Consider the following 13,176-nt stretch of genomic DNA (forward strand, 5'->3'; position numbering starts at 1 on the left):
GGAGCTTTTTTGGATTTTCTTAGTTTTTTATTCGTGGTGGTATTTTAGAGCAGAGGTATAGCCAAAAAAAGTAAGGGGGCTGGAGAGAGTGTAGCCAGGACTGCAACAGTGAACGCCCTTGAACATCTACATTTATGGTAAGTGTACACAACTGTACTATGTTCTTAGTGTTTCACTGTTGCAGTCATCACATTTGGGTAGATTACCAAAGCTAAGGATGGGAGGAGGAATTTAGATAGCATTAGGACTAGCTATAAGACCTTGCAAGACTGCAGTGGCAAAGCCTGCTCTGGATTTAGAGAAAATTGGCAGATGGTAATTTTTGGTGAAAGTATGTACAGAACTCCAGGTAGCAGCTTCTAGGATGTGTCTGGTAGGGACGTCTCTGAAAAAGGCTGTAGAGGTAGATGCAGCCCTGGTTGAGTGGGGTCTGATCCCCTGTGGGATAGGTTTTTGCTTGCAGCAGAAATGCAATGGCCTATCCATTTGGAAATGGTTTGTCTTGAAATAGCCTTCCCCTATGCCCCTGCAGCAAATGCCACCAGCAGTTGTTCAGATTTCCTTTGGGGTTTAGTCCTGTCCAAGTAGAATCTAAGTTGTCTGTGTACATCTAAGGAGTGCAGTATCCGTTCCCCTTTGTTCTGTGGATTAGGAAAGAAGGTTGGCAAATGAATGGACTGATTAAGGGCAAGACTGGATACCACTTTGGGCATGAAGGAAGGATTGGTCCTGAGGGACACCCTGTCCACATGAAAGATGATGAAAGGCTCCACTGTCATAAGGGCCTGTAATTCAGATACCCTTCTTGCTGAAGTGATTGCTAAGAGAAAAGCTGTTTTCCAAGAAAGGAAGTTTAAGTCTGCAGTAGCAGCTGGCTCGAAAGGAGGAAGAGTGAGTTTCTCCAATGCAAAGTTAAGGTCCCAGGCTGGAGTTGGAGCTCTCCTGGGTGGTCGTAAATTTTTGGCCCCTCTAAGGAACTGCTTGAGCAATGGATGAGAGAAGGGAGGTTCTGTGCTATAATGAGCTGAAATGGCTGAGGCGTGAATTTTGATGGAGGAGAAAGACAGGCTCTTGTGAAGCATCTCAGTTAAGCATTGTAAAATCTGAGGTAAATTGGGCACTGCTGTGCTCATCCCTTGAGGCTGGTTCCAGGCACAGAATCTTTTCCATTTTTCAGCATAAGATTTTCTAGTACTAGGCCTCCTTGCCTCTAAAATTATATCCATCACTGGTTTACTGAGGGATGGTAAAGGAGAGATTAGGTAATTAGCTAGGCTGCTAGGTTCAGTGCTTGAAGCTGAGGGTGCAGAATCTGGTTCTCCTGCTGAGACAATAGGGTAGGGGTCTGAGGCAGGTGCCATGGGGCTGACAGTGACACTGCGCAAGAGGGGGTACACACCAGTGTTGGCAGGGCCAGTCTGGTGCAATCAAAACCATCCTTGGTTTGTCTTGGAAGAATGTGGTCCTTGAAGGCTGTCAGAGCGTTCTGTACAGCTAACCTTTCTTTTTGATTGATATGCAGGTGCATTTGACTTTGGTTCCATTTGCCCTGAATGCACTTCCCTGCCAGGTGAGCCCCCCATGCATAGTCTGATGCGTCTGTTAGTGTTTGGGCGGCAGGGGGTAGTGTGAATGGTAGTCCATTGTTTTGGTGGCAGGCCTCTGCCCACCAAAGGAACTCTAGGCAAAGGCAAGGTATGATAGGAATCATTGCTTCTAGATCCTGAGAATGCTGACACCATAGGCTTTTTAGATACCACTGTAGGTTCCTCATATGCAGTCTTGCATATGGAATTAGAAGAATGCAGGAGGCCATGAATCCCAAGGCTTGTAGTATTTGCCTTGCAGATAGTAGGGTTTTTGTGGCCACTTGTTTGAAGTAGGTTGTCAAATTAATTTGTTTCTCTGGCGTGAGGAAAGCCATCTGGGAAGTTGTATTCAAGCTTGCTCCCAGGAATATAATTTGTTGACAGGGTACCAGGTGTGATTACTTTTCGTTTATGTTGTACCCCAGACAAGTTAGCACCCTTTGTACAAAGGCCAGATGATTCAAAAGTATGTCCTGGCTTTCTGCCTGAATTAGATAATCGTCCAGGTATGGGTATATTTGAATATTTATTTGCCTGCAAAATGCAATGACTGGAGCTAGGCACTTTGTGAATACCCTGGGCGCAGTAGATAAGCCAAAGGGCAGTGCAGAGAACTGAAAGTGCGTGTAGCCTGCTTTGAAGCATAGGTATCTTCTGCAAGATTCACTGATTGGGATGTGCAGGTATGCTTCCTTGAAATCTAGTCTTGCCAACCAGGCGTCTTTGCCTAGCATAGGGAGCAACTGGTGAAGAGACATCTTGAATTTTGGAATCACTAAAAAGGTGTAGAGTAGACAGGCCAGGATAGGACGCCATGAATTGTCTTTTCTGGGTACCAGGAAAAGTCTTGAGTAGAAACCTTGTCCCTTTTCCTCTTCTGGTACCAAATGAATAGCCCCCATGCCTAATAGAGAAAGTACTTGCTTTTGGGCCTCTGCCCACTGATTTGGGGGTAGGTCTGGCCACCCGCTTCGTGTTGGTAATGTGTGGAAGTGAAATCTGCACCCCTGGGACACTATATTTAAAACCCATTTGTCCTGGGTAATGAGTTCCTAGTTCTTTGCATGAAGAGCAATCTTTCCCCCCAAAGGGGCAGTCAGTTGAAAAGTGCTTGGAAGTTTCAAAAAGAAGTCTGAGTCAGTTTACCATAGGGGGGAATTTTATTACTCCCAGATTTGGAAGTGGAGGCCCCCACTGCTTAGTCCTGTGTGTACCCTGGGACTGGAGCCTGGGAGCTCTGCTGGATCTGGGTTTGGTCTGAGAAAGTCTAGAAGAGGCAGGAAAGGACCAATTCTTGGTAGGCCAATGCCTACTAAACCTTGGAGGTTGTACTTGCAAAAAATATTTAACAGTTTGCATAGATTTAGCTTTTTCCTCCATCTTTTTAAGAACTTCTTCTGCCTTGTTGTCAAACAGGCAGTCTTGGTTTAAGGGAGCATCCAGTAATTTCACTTTAACATGATCTGGCAAGGATTGCTCCTTAAGCCAAGCATGCCTTCTAAGTACAGAACCAGTTACAGCAGCCCTCCAAGATGCCTCTAGTGAATCAAAGCCACATTGCAAATTATGTTTTCCAACTTGTTCAGCTGAATGCAGTAAATCCTGTAAATCCTTATTTTCAGCACAATCAGAAATCAACATCATTTTCTGTTTAAGCAATCCAATAATATGCTGCTGAAACTTTAACATATGAAACTGGCAGTTTAAGGCCCTAATGGCCAAAGTTGCAGAAGTGTATACTTTCTTACCCCATCTATCCAGCACCCTGGAGTCTCTTATCAGAGGGGATAGGATTTTTGGCAGTAGTAGCTTTAATGCCCTTGGGTCCCTGTGAAACGGTCTCAGGATCTGCAGTAGGATTTTATAAAGGAACTTGTGAGAGTCAGGGACCCTGTAATATCTATCAGGTTTTCTGGGAGCAGGAGGTAAAGTCAGGGGCCAAGCTAGATTCCGAAAAGGCATCATCAACAATGTCTAGTACAGGTGGTATGGCTAAAAGCCTGTGCTGGGGCAGGAGTAAGAAATCCCTAAGCCTCTTTTTAGAATCAGAGAAATCCTGACTTTCTCAATGAAAATGCTCCCTGAGAGTATGCAAGGTTTCACCAAAAGAGAAATCCTCTGGGGGGGGGGGGAGCAGAGGGAATAGAGTCCTCAGCATCAGAATCCACATAGGAAGATAAGGGTAAATCATAGTCATCAGAGGAAACAGAAAATTCAGAAGCCTGGTCAGAAGCATCATAAGCAAACTCAGTCCTAGGTCTCTTAGAGGGGGAAGGCTGGCTTCCCCTGATTAAAGTAAGAAGGTCTTCAGCCATTCTTATTTGTTTTTTAGGCATAGAGGCCTGACCATGCGGTCTGGGCATCAGTTTTCTAGGCATGCTTCGAGTTTTAGGCCTTAAAGAAGAAGATGGCATCGGTTTAATACGCAAGTTAATAGGCCTGAATACACCCTCAGAAGCCGGTGCCTGCACAGCGGCTCCAGACCAATCCAAGGTACAGACATCTGCAGGTTCCACAGTTGAAGCATCTCGCGGCATACCGGACTCCGAATGGGTCTCAGCAGAGGCCTGTGAATCTGAAGTAGCGGGTATCAGGGGCTGCGAAAGCGCTTCACTGAGTACTGGCGACTGGTGTAAGAGAAGCATCATCGGCAGCTTTGGACCTCAGCGGCCTGTCTCTGTCTTTATCTTTGCGCTTTTTCAGAATGTCGGTAGTCTGACAGCTTACCAAAGACATATCAGGATAATTGAACAGAGCACCAAAATATTTAGAAGCAAAAATATACCGACGACGGACAGCTCGTGGTTTAAATCAGGCATAAAACCAACAGCGAGGTACGTCGTGATCAGGGCCTAGGCAAGGAATACAATACGAATGAAAATCTTTATGAGGTATTTGCTTTCCACAAGTAATGCAATTAACTTTTACTGACATCGGTTTAGAGCAAGAAAAGTTTCCCCAACGGGGTACTTAGCTTTTAGTTGAAGACTTCGGCTCTTAAACTCGAAAACAAAAATTTCAGGAGTTGTCCGACTGGCGCTTGTGAACTGCTTACGCTTCAGGCACTGCATGGCAAGAAAGACAGATGCAATGGTGCTGGCTGCATGTTTCATACCCTTGACAACCTGACGTCACGGAAAAAGGGACAGCAACTGATGCAGGACCCAAGACTTTATTAATCAGGCCGACTGAGGGCTACTGCAAGCAGATGACCCAAATGTGATGACTGCAACAGTGAAACACGAAGAACATCCTGCTCCTTCTTCAGGTGAAACCACATCTAGAGGGACCAGAGCAGAGCTAGGAGGATGATCCGTGCTCTGCATATCTTGCCTTTCTGAAAAAACCTGGAGCAATTGGAAAAGGCACAAAGACAACAGGGGATCAATCGTAGGCGAGTAAGCATCATCTTGGTGGCCATCCAGGATAAGAAAAAATGCTGAAAATTTGATGACATTTGTTACTGGAAAACTAAGCAAAGAGTCTTCCCCATTTCTGAGGAATGTTTGAGACCAATCATGGGAGAGTAAAATCTGACTGCTCTTGTCAGCTATGAAAATGAATGACTCAAGTATGTGTGCTGCTCTAAAAAAATGGTGTGCCAACCCTTTACACACTCAAACTCTCACAGCCAAACTGCATGGGGTGGGAGTTGGACTTCTAGCACCTTTCATGTTGACATACCACACCACTGACATATTTTCTAAGAATATGGACACTGTACCACAATGGAACAAGTCATGAAATGCTTGCACCACTAAGAGGACTGCTCTCACCATAAGAATGTTGATGTGTAGTTCAGCCTCTTGAGAATTCCATGCTCTCTGGACAGTCCTAAGTAATGCCACACCACCACCAACAAAGGATGGACGCATCTGTGGTGACAGAGACAGTTGGATGAGAGGTAGTAAATAGAGTCCTGGTCAGTAGTTTGTAAGCATCCATTCTTCATAATAAGGATGTGTGGCTTGATCTCAATAGATTTTGAAGAGTCAACTGTAAAATACAGATATTTATCAGGGAAAAACAAGAATATGAAACACTGATGCCATGAGTCCTAACACACTGAATCAATAGCAGCAGTATACTGGTGATCTTGTATTCAATGTGACCTTGTTATGGACAATGTCTTTTCTGGAGGGCAATTTTGCAGTTTGATGCAATACATCCAACCGTCACTCTATAAACACTATGTTCAGAGACAGATACTTGAGACTTAGCCTCAATGTCCACGATCCCCAAGGACAGGCAGAGATGGAGAAAGTACTGCTTTGCACTGTTGAGATTCTCCATTGGTGGGGAGTGCTAGGAGCCAATTGTCTAAGTCTGGAGAAATCCCATGCATCTAGTAATTGCATATGGGCTGCGGCCAGAGCCATGCATTTGGAAAACACCCAAGGGGCAGTGGCGAGTTCAAAGGGCAGGGCCCAGAACTGATACTGATTGGCTCCCACCTGGAAGTGAAGGAATCTTCTCAGCATCTTTGTTATTTTTATATATGGGCATCTTGAAGATCTAAGGAGCACATCCAGTATCCTTGTTTGTAGACAGTATTGATGATACAGTGACGATCCGGAAGGACTCCTTCACAAATTAGTTTAGCTGACTTAAGTTGAGGATGGGTCCAAGGCAGTTTGTTTTTCTGACACCAATAAGAATCTAGAACAAAATACGGATGCTCTCTAGTCTGGTGGAATCTCCTGGATGGCGCCTTTCAAAGCAGGTTCCCCACCTTCTTCAGGACTGCTTTCCTCTATAAGGCTGGAGAGATTTGTGGGCACTTCCAATCCAAAATGTGAATGTAGTAGTTTCTGGATATAGGGAAAGACTGACACCCCCCCCCCCATCAACTGCCTCTAAAGCAGTCCAGTCAAGCAGCCCTCCAAGATTCATAAGGGAGAAATCTCCTAAAGGATCCCTTATTACCTGGTGACTGGAACCATCTCTCTCTCCACCTCAAAAAGTTCTGTCCTTCTGTTGTCTGTTCTGTTGTCTGTTCTGAAGTGGCTGGGAGTTACAAAACCACAAGTACTTAGACTCTTTTTCATTCCTCTGTAATTTACTGGTGGAACTACAAACTTTACCCCAACGGCTTGTGTCTTGTTCTCTTGCTCACACAGCTTCTCCATAATGCGTTACCCAAACAAGGTGGTACTGTTCAAGGGTGCATTAATGAATGCCACTTTAAAGTGATGTGCAAAAATCTGTGATGCGCAGCCACGTTTGTCTCCTCATTGCTAAGCCTACACTGGCTGCTCTATTTGTGGTACTGTGAATAAGACATATGGCCAGTGAGGACCTGGTGCTCACTGTAGTGTTCTCAGTTCATCCATTGGCAACTGTTTCAGGGTGTCAGCTTTTTCTCTGCTATGCCCAGTTGAAATCTAAGCAAGTGAGCCATACAGTTCAGAACGTTAATGGAGAACATACCGGATATGCACCCACTTTCTTTATCTGATTATTATCCTAGACTCTTTATTCAGTGGACAAATGGCCTGAGCACCATCTAGGATCTCAGAGTGGCTGCAGTTACCACTATGGAGTCCATAAGGGGTCCCTTGTTTCAGTGCTGCATGTCTTTGGGGGTATGCAGCACTGTGCTCTTTTTCTGGGATCAGGTCTGCCACAGCTGGTTAGTTTCATGGCTACTAATTTGTCATCTGAAGGCACTACTCAAGCTGTGGGGGAGAGGTCATACAGACCTCCTGCAAAATCTCTTCCTCAGAGAAGGTGAGGTCTATGAGCCAAGACACCTTGTCTCATTTCTGTCAAAAGTATCATCTTCTGGAGGGGAATGGGAGGACTACACCCTTATCAAGACCTGTATCTAGGGAGGATTCCAAATGGGAGTCTAGGTACTTCCTCTCACATTGCCTCTTCCTTGGGGGATGGGGGGGTGGAGTCATACCAACCCTCCTTGTACGACAGTATTCTGGATCACACCACTCTAGGCCTACAAGTCCCCTTATCCAGAAGTAGCAAAAAAGATCAACTGAAGAACCCAACATTGGTGATGTCTTAGAGTGGAACCTCTTGGCTATGTACCCATGCAAAGTTTGATTCAGGTCTCCCCTGCACATACAATTCCACCATAATACTAGAGGCCAGTATCAACAGTGTTACAGGGATGAGAGTAGTGCCCAAGCTGGTGCTGACTCCATCCGTCAGCATTGAAAATTCCAGTGCCACAGACAAGATAGATCCCTTTGGCACAGAGGTCTTGCCGTCAGAAACTAACTCCAAAAAAGATGCTGACACCATCGGTGCATGTCAATCAACCTATCCAGTTATCAATGCAGACAGGAGCCTGGTGCCAGACTCTCTGGGCCTAATAACCTCCTGCATTGATGTAGAGGAAATAACCCTCATCAAGGGTGCTGATGAGGATAAAGAAACATCAGTCTACTCCAAAAGGCACAGTTTTGGTGCCGGTTCCTACTACTACTACTACTACTACTACTACTACTGTCAAAAATGGGTCAGAGAGGAACCACTTCAGGGATCATGGGTTGAGTATCTTGGCCCACTCTGGGAACTGTCAAAGGTAAGATGATACTAGACCACAGCTACACATTCACAAAGGCCATCTGCTCACAATATATCAGTGTTGAGGTCCTATGGGAAATGAAAGAATAGAGAGGATACGGCTTTCCAGACTTGCATCAGCTTCTTCCAAGGACCTCCTGTTTGAAAGGAAAAAGTACAGTTTTGTACCTACCATAAATGTAGATGTTCGAGGATCCACATTGCTGCAGTCCTAACTATTGGGTAGTCCGCTGTCCAGTCATACCAGAGATATCCTCAGTCTTTTCTTGCCCCAGATGTCAGAAGACCCTAAAAAGACAAGGCCCAATATACCTGTACCAAAAATATGTACAATATATACAAAATATATACAAAAATATCAGCATATAACCTCACCTACACAACCACCCCTAAACACAGAGGGAAGGAGGGACAGCAATGTGGATCAACATCTACATTTATGGTAGGTACAAAACTGTACTATGTTCTTCATTCCACATTGCTGCAGTCCTAACTATTGGGTAGAATCCCAAAGCAGAGGTAAGGGAGGCTGGCAAATCATAAAGAAGCAGGAGCTGACAACATGCCTTGCAAAATAGCTGTGGCAAAACCAGCCCTAGACTTAGAGTAGAGAGGAAGGTGATAATGCTTAGAGAAAGTATGCACTGAACTCCAAGTAGCTGCCTCCAAAATATCCTTAGTTGCCACCCCTTAGAAATGCTGTTGAAGTGGCAGTAGCCCTAGTGGAATGAGGCCTAATCCCAGCTGGAATCTCCTTGCCATGATGGGAATAACAAAATGCAATGCAAAACCCAATCCACCTAGAAATAGTTTGTTTTGACACAGGCTTGCCCTAACTCAAAGCAAAAGAAACAAACAACTGCTGAGACTGCCTAAAATCCTTAGTCCTGCTTAAATAATAACGAATTGCCTGTGTACATCTAAAGTGTGCAAAATCTTTTCCCCTTTATTTTGGGGGTCTGCATAAAAAGTAGGCAAATGAATAGTTTGGTTTAAAGCCACACTAGAAACCACCTTAGGCATAAAGGAAGGATTAGTACGTAATGATACCCTATCCTTATGGAAAATCAAAAAAGGCTCTACTGCCATAAGGGCCTGCAACTCAGACACCCTTCTTGCAGAAGTAATAGCCAACAGAAAAGCAGTCTTCCATGACAAGTATTTCAGTTCAGCAGTAGCCGCAGGCTCAAAAGGTTGTAGAGTAAGTTTTTCCAACACAAAATTGAGATCCCAAGCAGGAGTAGGAGCTCTACATGGGGGTCTTATATTCTTTGCCCCTCTAAGGAACTGCTTGAACAAAGGATGCGAAAACAATGGTGGGTCACAATCATAGTGAGCTGAAATTGCTGCAGCATGAATCTTAATGGAAGAGAAGGACAAACCTTTGTCCAATAACTCAGTAAGATATTGAAGAGCCACACTCAAATTAGGCTCAGAAATCTCCAAATTCTTTGCTGTACTCCAAAATAAAAACCTCTTCCATTTTTCTCGCACACTTTCCTTGTACTAGGTCTTCTAGCTTCCATAATCACATTTAAAACTTGTTGAGGAAGTTGAGACCTGCTGTGTTTCAACACAGAATATGCCAGGCTGTTAGATGAAGAGAGTGAAGCTTGACATTGAGCAGATGACCGCCCTTCTGAGATAACAGATGTGGAATCAAAGGTAAAGGCCATGGAGGCTTCCTTACCAGACTCCTTAGTAGTGGGTACCAGTGTTGAGGCCAATCTGGAGCTATTAAAATCATCCTTGGCTTGTCTTGTCTGACCTTTAAGAGCACCTTTGGAAGAAGAGGCAGAGGTGGAAAGGCATACACATGAAGATTTTTCCAACTGAAAGAAAGAGCATCCACTTTCCAAGCTGCGTGATGAAACCCCTTTGTGCAAAACTTTGGCAGCTGGTGGTTTAGTGGAGAAGCGAACAGATCTATGTCTGGAGTTCCCCATGACACTGTCAATTTCTGAAATACATGAAGATCCAGTTTCCACTCGTGGGGATCCATGATTTGTCTGCTTAACACATCTGCTAAGGAGTTCTGTGCTCCCGCGAGAAACCTTGCCTGAAGAGTTAGTTGCAAGCTGAGCGCAGTCTCCCATAAAATCATTGCTTGCCTGCATAGAGGATAAGAATGTGTTCCCCCTTGTTTGTTGATGTACCACATGACAGTTGTGTTGTCTGTTAGAATCAACACCTGCCCTGGAAGAAGTAACTCCTTGAAAGCCATTAATGCAAACTGGACTGCTAACATCTCCTTCATGTTGATATGTAGATGCTGTAGTCTGGCAGGCCACTTGTCTTGTATCCACTTTCCATTTAGATGAGCTCCCCAAGCAATGTCCGAGGCATCTGTCGTTAAAATCTGACTCGCCTCTGGCCGGGTCACAGAGAGTCCCTTGTTTAGGTGACATTCCTGAGCCCACCACAAAAATTCTTTTTGAAGGCAAGGTATTATTTGAATGACAGTGTCCAAATCCTGGCAGTGCTGTGTCCATACATTTTGAGATACCATTGCAGCTTCCTCATATGCAGTTTGGCATTGGGAAGCACCAGAATACAAGATGCCATGAACCCTAATGCTTGAAGGACTGTCCTTGCAGTCAGCACGGACTGATGAGATAGTTGCTGGAAGTAAAGGGATAGACTCTTTTGTTTGTCCGGGGTTAAAAAGGCCATCTGGCTGCTGTATTCAGTCTCATACCCAGAAAGCACATGTCTTGAGAGGGTACTAGACTGGACTTTATTTCGTTCACAGAATACCCTAGGCATCTTAGCACTGCTATAACATATTCCAGATGCTGTAGAAGGTCTTCCTTTTCTTGAGCCAGAATCAGGCAGTCGTCCAAGTAAGGATAGATTTGAATTCCTTTTAGCCTGAAGTAAGCTATCACCGAGCCAGAACCTTTGTGAATACTCTGGGTGCAGTAGATAAGCCAAAGGCAATGCAGAGAACTGATAATGAGAATTTCCAGCTCGAAACGCAGATACTTCCTGCAACTTAGTCTTATAGGCACATGAAGGTAAGCTTCCTTGAGATCTAAAGTTACCATCCAGTGATCTTTGCCCAGCAGAGGTAAAAGCTGTTGTAACGTCAACATCTTGAACTTGGGAATGTCCAGATAAGTGTTGAGGATAGATAAATCCAAAATTGGTCTCCACGTGTTCCCCTTCTTTGGTACTAGGAACAGGCGAGAATAAAATCCTAGGCCCCTTTCTGATACAGGGACTGGCTGAATGGCCCCTATTTGGAGTAACAGAGAAATTTGCTTGTGAGCCTCTTTCCTTTGTGGAGGAGGAACGTCTGGCATGCCTTTGAAAGGGGCAATGTATGGAAATAAAACCTGTAACCGTGGTGAATGATATCCAACACCCATCTGTCTTGAGTAATTAAATCCCAATTTTCTTTGAAAAGAGACAGTCTTCCTCCCAAAGGAGCTGCCAGACGAGAATCTACTGGCAGCTGAAAAGGCAGGTCATTGGGTCTGTTAAGGACTGACCCCTGCCCTCACCAGAACGCTGAGCAGGTGAACTCCCTGTTCTAGGCCTAAAAGAACCTTGAGCTCTGCCCCTACCCTAGACCTACCCCTAGACTGGGAATCATAAGCAGGATATGTCCATCCCTTAGTAGGCCAATTTCTACTAAACCCGGTGGCTGCACCTGCAAAAATCTTTAACAGTTTGCATAGACTTAGCTTTGTCCTCCATTTTCTTTAAAACTGCTTCCACAGGCGAACCAAACAACACATCAGACTGTAAAGGAGCATCCAAAATCCTTGTCTTAACATGCTCAGCTAAATTCTGATCCCTCAACCAGGCATGCCTAAGAACAGAACTAGTGGCAGCCACCCTCGAGGAGGCCTGTACAGCATCAAAACCACATTGCAAAGAATGCTTACCCACTTGTTCAGACACATGAACTAAATCCAGCAACTCTTTACACTCAATACCTTCCGCCAAAGCATCCACCTTAGATTTCAGTTGTGAAAGGAGATAATTTTGATATTTTAGCATGTGAAACTGACAATTCAACGCCCTCATGGCTAAAGTGGAAGAAGTATACACTTTCTTTCCCCATCTATCCAAAGCCCTTGCCTCTTTATCAGTGGGAACAGGGTTTTTAACCACAGAGGCCTTAACCTCCTGAGGTTAAGGTCCCTGAGAAACAGTTTCCGGGTCTGCCCTAGGACTCTTAAAAAGATACTTATGAGCTTCAGGCACCCTATAGTACCTATCAGGTTTAACAGGAGCAGGAGGCAAAGAATCAGGGTTCAGGGAAGCCTCTGCAAAAACATCTTCCACCACATTCAACACAGGAGGTATAGCTAAGGGCCTATGCTGGGGTAAAACAAGAATTTTTCCTGGAATCAGAGTAATCCTGGCCTTCCCATTTAAAGTGCTCCCTCATGGAATGCAGAGTCTCTGAAAATGAGAAATCCTCAGGAGGAGAAGCTGTAGGAGTGGAATCATCCACATCAGAATCAGAATAAGGAGGATACTCCTGCAAATCTTCCAGAAGACTCAGAAGCCTCTGAACACTGTTCAAAACTATCAAACTCAGGTTCCACCCTAGGCCTCTTATCAGGAGGGGGCATAGAACCTCTAATCATAGTAATCAAATCTTCTGCCATTTTAAGCATATGTTTCTTAGGCACAGAACCTGAAGTGCTAGGGGAAACCCCCACTGAAGCTAAACTTGGCCTACCTCTCAAAGAAGTTTTGGAAACAGAAGGAGAGGCTCTAACTCCCTTGGGAAGAGAGGGAAGAACAGTTACCTGAGAAGCCCCCTCAGCCTGGCCTACCTCCTGAGAAGGCACATCCTGTAACAGTAAAGTCTCTGCCTGAGACTCCAAAGAAACTCCTGGCAAAACCTCTGGCTCCACTGAGCCTTCTAAAGAACCGACTGCGGTTCATCAACCCTAGGCTTTGTCCTTGCGCTTCTTGGACGAGCATCCAACGGCATTTTATAATTGCAACGCTTCCCAAACACTAACCTGGCACAGTCTAACCTTCTCTTAATAGTGCGTTTGTTAAACCTAGCACAAGA

General features: G+C 44.8%; 1 protein-coding gene across 1 annotated transcript in view; it reads right to left on the minus strand.

The window, feature by feature from the left end:
• Positions 1-13,176, minus strand: part of HYOU1 (hypoxia up-regulated 1) — a 1,290,196-nt gene that overhangs the window by 528,062 nt on the left and 748,958 nt on the right. The gene's annotated exons all lie outside the window — the stretch shown is intronic.

Source organism: Protopterus annectens, chromosome 8.part0 (genome assembly GCF_019279795.1).
Source record: "Protopterus annectens isolate FY-2018-M chromosome 8.part0, PAN1.0, whole genome shotgun sequence".
Classification (NCBI taxonomy): Eukaryota; Metazoa; Chordata; order Ceratodontiformes; family Protopteridae; genus Protopterus; species Protopterus annectens.